The following is a 7,267-nucleotide window of genomic DNA, read 5'->3' on the forward strand; positions in this document are numbered from 1 at the left end:
ACATTGAAGGATAGAGCTAGAGCATGGCTAAATTCTCAACCACCAAACTCGATCCTTACTTGGAATGATTTGGCGGAAAATTTTCTAAAAAAATACTTTCCTCCGACAAGGAATGTAAAGATTAGAAACGAAATTATGGCATTTTGCCAAGAAGAAGATGAAGCGGTATCAGATGCATGGGAGAGATTCAAGGACCTTCTTAGGAAGTGTCCTCACCACGGAATCCCTCATTGTATTCAATTGGAAACGTTTTATAATGGACTTTCTAGTGCCGCTAAGATTATTCTTGACGCAACGGCCGGTGGTGCGTTTACAGCTAAAACCTACGACGAGGGGTATGACATTTTGGAACGAATTTCTAATAATAATACTGAATGGTCTAACCCTTGTGCTGTCATTTCTAAATCTGCCTCGGACATTCATGAGCTTGATGCCATTTCTTCTTTGAATGCCCAAATTGTTGCTCTAACTAATTTGGTTAAAAATAATTTAAACTTGAATGGGGAAAAGAATCAAGTCCAATCCATAATGTCTAATTCTTCCATGACTGAGTCTTGTGTTTTCTGTGGTGAAAGTCATTCTTATGAGTTTTACCCCGGAAACCCCGTTTCGGTAAATTATGTTGGAAACCATACAAGAAATAGCCCATTTTCTCCAACGTACAATTCAAATTGGAGAAACCATCCGAATTTTTCATGGGCCGGAAATCAAGGACTTCAACGCCCCGGGACAACTCAAGTCCAAAACCGGCCTTCGAATCCCCCGGGATTTAATCAAGGCGGTCATTACATGTAAAGTAACAATCACATGCAAGGTAATCATCACATGTACCAAAGTGGACAATCTTCACAACCACATGCACCTAGGCAACAAAATGCATCAGAGGGTAATGGTTCACTCGAATATTTACTTAAAGGTTTTATAAACCAAACCAATGCCACCTTGAGGAGTTTTGAGACCCAACTTGGCCAATTTGCCACGGATCTCAAGAATAGACCTCAAGGAACTTTGCCTAGTGACACGGAAACACCTAAGGAACATGTTAAGGCCGTGACTTTAAAAAATGATAAGGACTTAGGAGACTCTAATGCCGAAAAAGAAACACCCATGGACCTGATTTGTGAAGAAAATATTTCACATTCTTTTGACACATCGAAATTTTCAGTTCTGTTTCCTACAGCTGAAGAGACTCAAATTCTAGTGTATGTTCCAGAAACAGCAGCTTTACCCAGTTCCAGCACCACCCAGTCTCCAACTGACACTGCTCACAGTGGGCATAAACTGCTCACAGTGGGCATAAACTGCCCACACCCGAGCAGATTAAGACCGGTCCAACAGATTTAGATCTAAGAGATTTACCTTTTCCAGGTAGGATGAAAGCCAAAAATGTGGATGTTCAGTTTAAGAAGTTCTTGGACATCTTTAAGCAACTCCACATTAACATACCTTTGGTAGAAGCTCTCGAGCAAATGTCTAGCTATGTTAAATTTTTGAAAGACATCCTCAATAAAAAGAGAAGACTTAATGAATTTGAGACCGTGTCTTTGACTAAGGAATGTAGTGCCATTCTTTCTTGTAAAATTCCCCCAAAGCTAAAAGACCCAGGAAGTTTCACCATCCCGTGCTCTATTGGTGGGAAAGAAGTGGGTCATGCCTTGTGTGACCTTGGGGCAAGTATAAATCTCATGCCTTTGTCCATTTTTAATCAGTTGGGAATTGGGGAAGTTCGACCTACGACCGTGACTTTGCAATTAGCRGATAGSTCCTTGGCATATYCRAAAGGTAAAATTGAAGACATCTTGGTTAAAGTGGACAAATTCATCTTTCCAGCYGACTYTCTAGTGTTAGWTTATGAAGCCGATAGRAATGTCCCGATTATCTTAGGGAGACCCTTTCTTGCTACGGGTAGGACATTGATTGATGCACAAAAGGGTGAGTTGACCATGAGAGTAAATGACCAGCAGGTAACTTTCAATGTGTTTAAGACTCTTAAGTTCAATGGGGAGATTGAGGACTGTTCGTCTATTTACTCAGTAGGTGATGATTTAGATCTAAGTTTGATCGACTGTGCATACAGTGGAGACACTATGGGCACAGCAAAAGACATTTGTGAAGAAGACCTACTTGAGGACATAGCTGCTTTTGAACAGTTAGATTTTAAAGATATACCAACCCAAACCCCATCCATTATAGAAGCACCCGATTTGGAGTTAAAACCACTGCCTTCACATCTTAAGTATGCATATCTTATGGAAGGAGAAAAATTTCCTGTAATTATTTCTTCCAACTTAAGTGGTGAACAAGAGGAAAGGTTRATAGATTTGCKGAAAGACCATAAGAAAACTTTCGGTTGGACCATARCTGATATTAGGGGAATAAGCCCKTCCCTTTGCCAACATAAGATCATATTGGAAGAAAATAGTGTTGGGAAGGTACAACCTCAAAGAAGGCTAAATCTAATCATGAAAGAAGTGGTTAAGAAAGAGATCTTGAAGTGGTTAGACGTGGGTATTATTTACCCCATTGCTAGTAGCGGTTGGGTAAGTCTGATTCAATGCGTGCCTAAGAAAGGTGGTACCACGGTAATCACCAACAACAAAAACGAACTTATCCCAACTAGGACCGTTACCGGGTGGAGGATTTGTATGGATTATAGGCAATTGAACTTAGCTACTAAGAAAGATCACTTCCATTTGCCTTTCATAGATCACTTGCTAGATCGGTTGGCCGGAAAGGAATTTTATTGTTTTTTAGATGGGTACTCGGGATACAATCAAATCCATATTGCACCCGAAGATCAAGAGAAAACTACTTTCACTTGTCCCTTTGGAACTTTTGCTTTCCGACGTATGCCATTCGGTTTATGTAATGCTCCGGCCACTTTCCAACGATGTATGATGTCTATTTTTTCGGATATGATTGAGGACACTTTGGAAGTTTTTATGGATGATTTTTCGGTTATTGGCACTAATTTCGAAAATTGTCTTGAAAATTTGAGGAAAAGTTTGGAGAGATGTGAGACCCATGACTTGATTTTAAATTGGGAAAAATGTCATTTTATGGTACAAGAGGGAATAGTTTTGGGTCACATGATTTCAAAGAAAGGTTTGGAAGTTGACAAAGCTAAAATTGAGGTGATAATGCAATTTCCCGAACCTACTTCGGTCAAAGGCATTCGTAGCTTTTTAGGACATACGGGTTTTTACCGACGGTTTATTAGGGATTTTTCTAAAATTGCAAAACCCTTATGTAACTTGTTGCATGTTGACCAAGCTTTTGAGTTCACCTCCGATTGTAAAAAGGCTTTTGAAACAATCAAGAATGCTCTTGTCTCGGCACCCATYATTATCACTCCCGATTGGTCCCTACCTTTTGAGGTAATGTGTGACGCAAGTGATTGGGTCGTGGGTTGGGGCAAAGGCAAAATAAAATTTTTCACCCCATATACTACGCAAGCAAGACTCTTGTTGAAGCCTAATTAAATTATACCACCATGGAAAAAGAGTTGCTTGCGGTACTATTTGCTTTTGATCGTTTCCGTTCATACTTGATTGGTACCAAAGTCACTATTCATACAGATCATTCGGCAATAAAGTATTTATTTAACAAAGTTGATGCGAAACCACTACTTATTAGATGGATTCTTTTATTGCAAGAATTTGATCTTCAGATTGTAGACCGAAAGGGATGTGACAATCAAGTGGCCGATCACCTTTTTAGAATTGAAGGAAATGTATCAAGTGGGGGGAATCATGAGATTAAGGAAGTTTTCCTGGATGAATTTGTTTTGGCCATACAACACAATTTTCAAAAACAAAATCCTTGGTATGCAGATATTGCCAAGTATTCTGCATGTGGCCTTAAACCATATCATTTTCAGGGAAACCGGTTTAATTTTTTTTTCTCACGATTGCCAGCATTATTTGTGGGACGATCCATCCCTTTTTAAATTGGGATCGGATCAAATTTTGAGAAAGTGTGTCCCGGATGATGAAATCCAAGCTTTGTTAAAGGAATGTCACGCATCACCGTATGGAGGCCACTTTGGTGGACAACATACGGCCGCTAAAATTTTGCAAAGCGGATTTTTTTGGCCTACCATATTTAAAGATGCTTTTGAATTTGTGAAGAGTTGTGATGAATGCCAACGCATGGGGAATTTGTCCCAAAGAAATGAGATGCCCTTGAACAATATTTTGGAAGTCGAACTTTTCGATGTTTGGGGTATTGACTTTATGGGACCATTTCCCATGTCTTTTCATAATCAATACATTTTGGTTTCGGTAGACTATGTCTCCAAATGGATAGAAGCTAGGGCTTGCCCTCGAAATGATGCCAAAACGGTAGTGGACTTTTTGCATAAAAACATTTTTGTTCGTTTTGGAACACCCCGAGCATTAATAAGCGATGAAGGGACTCATTTCATAAACAAAGTGTTAAGTACCACTCTTGAGAAGTACAACATCCGACATAAAGTAGCCACGGCTTACCACCCGCAAACCAATGGTCTTGCCGAACTTTCAAATCGGGAAATAAAAAATATTTTAGAAAAAGTGGTTAAGCCAAATCGTAAAGATTGGTCGCTTAAATTGGATGATGCACTTTGGGCTTATCGTACCGCTTTCAAGACTCCATTGGGCATGTCTCCGTACCAACTTGTTTTTAGAAAATCTTGTCACCTTCCGTTAGAGTTAGAGTATAAAGCATTTTGGGCTATAAAGGAATTAAATTTAAATGGAACTCTAGCGGGAGAGAAAAGAAAGCTCCAACTCAATGAGTTGGAAGAGTGGAGGTACGGAGCCTACGAGAATGCCAAAATTTACAAAGAAAAAACGAAAATGTGGCATGATCGTAGGATCAATCAAAGAATTTTTGAAAAAGGTCAAAAAGTGCTTCTTTTTAATTCTAGGTTGAGRCYTTTYCCCRGAAAACTCAAATCTAGATGGTCGGGACCTTTCACTATTGTTGAAGTGGGAAAGTTTGGAACTATCGATCTCTTAAACCCACAAGACAATACGGTTTTTAAAGTGAATGGGCATCGGGTCAAGCATTTCTTCCCTGAAGGAATGCAAGATCCACGCCAAAAATCTCTTTGAAGGATTGTCGAACCTTCTGTTGTAAATAATGTAAATATTTTTAATTATCGTACTTCTTGTTTATTTCATGCAGGTATGCTCACAGTAGGCATCTCGTGCTCATATTCTGAAGTGGTTTTTGGTTATTATTTTTGAATATTGGCGGGTTTTTGTGGAATCTTCCAGGGAAAAGAAAAAGGGAAAATAAGAAAAGAAATGGAGTTATTTTTGAAAAAAAGTGATGATGATTTTTCTGAAAATGGGGCTTGTGTAAGAGATTTGACATGTACCATGACATCATTTTTTTCAAATCACTTGTCCTTCCAAAGGCTTTGCATGCAGAAGTGGGCGGTTCCCTATGCTAATACCCATCGGTTATCTATGAAAAGGGGGGGAAAACATTTTTACTTCACTATTCATCTTCTCCTCTCTTCTCATGGCTAGAACAAGGAACAATCCTACCGGCCGACCCCCTTATCGACCGCCTGCCCATTGCTCCTCTCGCCGGACCGTCGCCGACGAAGCATCATCCGCCGCTCCAGTGGCAACATCAGCCGGCTCGTCGATGCCTTATTCAGCACCGCTCTCGTCGGACCCCATTGCATTTGCTCCGTCGGCAAGATATTCATCAACCGCCGGCGTCGGTCAGTTATCCACCGTGCGGGTCGACTACGACGAGTACCATGCCGTCGTCACTCCGGTAAGCATCACTCCATCTCCACCCCTATTTACTACTATTTTCACCTAGTCAACCATTATTCACAACCCCACCACCACCATCGGCGCCGGTCCGTCTACTTCACGACCGTCGGCCGCCGTGACCCTTCCCCAACCCATATCTAAACCCCTTTTTCTAGCCCTAACTATACCACCCTTTATAACCCCTCTATCTATCCCCATCCCACCACCGATCAACCTTACACCCACTCAACAGCCCCCTATTCCCCTTCCCTCAACACCACTCGGCCCACCCACCATACACGATTTTGACCTAAACCTTAGTGATACCTTAGGGGAGGAGTTCCATTTTGATTTTGAAGCCAATGCCTCCAACAATCCTGAGGATTTATTCCCTTTTTCTGTTCCTGAGTCTGTTGAAGAAACATCACAGCAACCCCCTGAGACTCAAACAGAAAATGAACTTCCTGTTGAAGAAATACCAGTCACTGCCCCCAGTGGGCAGACTGTGAGCACAAAAACCTTTTCGGGAAGTATTGAAAATGCAAGTTCAGAGTCTGTTATTCCTCAACCATTACCAAAACAAGTGTCTGAAGACAGTGACTATGAGGATGAGATGGCCCAGGACTTAGAATATGCTGAGGATGTGGCCAAGGAAGATGAGGATCAAGGGGAAAGGGAGGATTTTGAAGAGGAAATTCACGAGGATAAGGTTTTGGAAGTCAGATGAGGTTTTGGAAGTCAGTAGGCCAAAACCTTCTAAAAAGAGGAAGGAGACAGCAAAGCAGAAGAGACAGCAAGCCCCAAAGAAAAAGAAAGAAAAGGTGATACCATTTCAAGAGAGGTACAACCGTATCAAAAACAATAAAATTCTTTTAGAACGGGCCTTTGACCCCGGTTGGTCAACTCTTTTATGGCTATAAGGCACCATTTGGTGGCTTTGCGGTGGGATAATTTGGTGGTTGCCTCTTTAAGGGCCAATGTATCTTGGGTAACCGAGTTTTACGTGGCCGTTGGCACCACCAAGAACATTTCGGTAAACATTCGGGGTAAGAAAGTTGATTGGTCGGGGCCGAAGCTTAACGCGGCCCTTGGACTCACCCCACCACCGGAATGCTCATTTCCACAGATTATGAATGGGACTCGTGAAGTTGCCGATGTTGATATCGCTTCCGTCCTTACGCTCCCCGATCATGGATGGTCGAGGGACAACCGGCGCCAAATCATTTTTGTCGGCCATTTAAACACGAAAGCGGGACTTTGGTTTCAGTTTTTGCGACACAATTTAATCTCCAATGTTCATGATAGCACATTATCACGGGACCGATACGTCCTCCTTTATTGCATTATGAGCGAGTTGCCAATCGACCTTGGGCCGATTATACATGCATCCATTTTGGCAGCCTCTTAAAGGACGCATTCTCGCCTAGTCTTTCCGGCCTTATCACAAAACTCATGGCCAAGGCTAGGGTCCCTACCCATGAGGAGGATTCAATTGTTGTCGGCTCTCCCTT

General features: G+C 41.6%; 1 non-coding gene across 1 annotated transcript; it reads right to left on the minus strand.

Annotated features, from left to right (window-relative positions):
- Positions 1 to 117: 117 nt before the first annotated feature.
- LOC112504104 lies at positions 118 to 224 on the minus strand. Its single transcript, XR_003068125.1, has one exon. It is a non-coding gene; the product is annotated as a small nucleolar RNA R71 (small nucleolar RNA).
- Between the last annotated feature and the right edge of the window lie 7,043 nt (positions 225 to 7,267).

The sequence above is a fragment of the Cynara cardunculus genome, unplaced genomic scaffold (assembly GCF_001531365.2).
Source record: "Cynara cardunculus var. scolymus isolate 2C unplaced genomic scaffold, CcrdV1 Un_Scaffold_4617, whole genome shotgun sequence".
Lineage (NCBI taxonomy): Eukaryota > Viridiplantae > Streptophyta > Magnoliopsida > Asterales > Asteraceae > Cynara > Cynara cardunculus.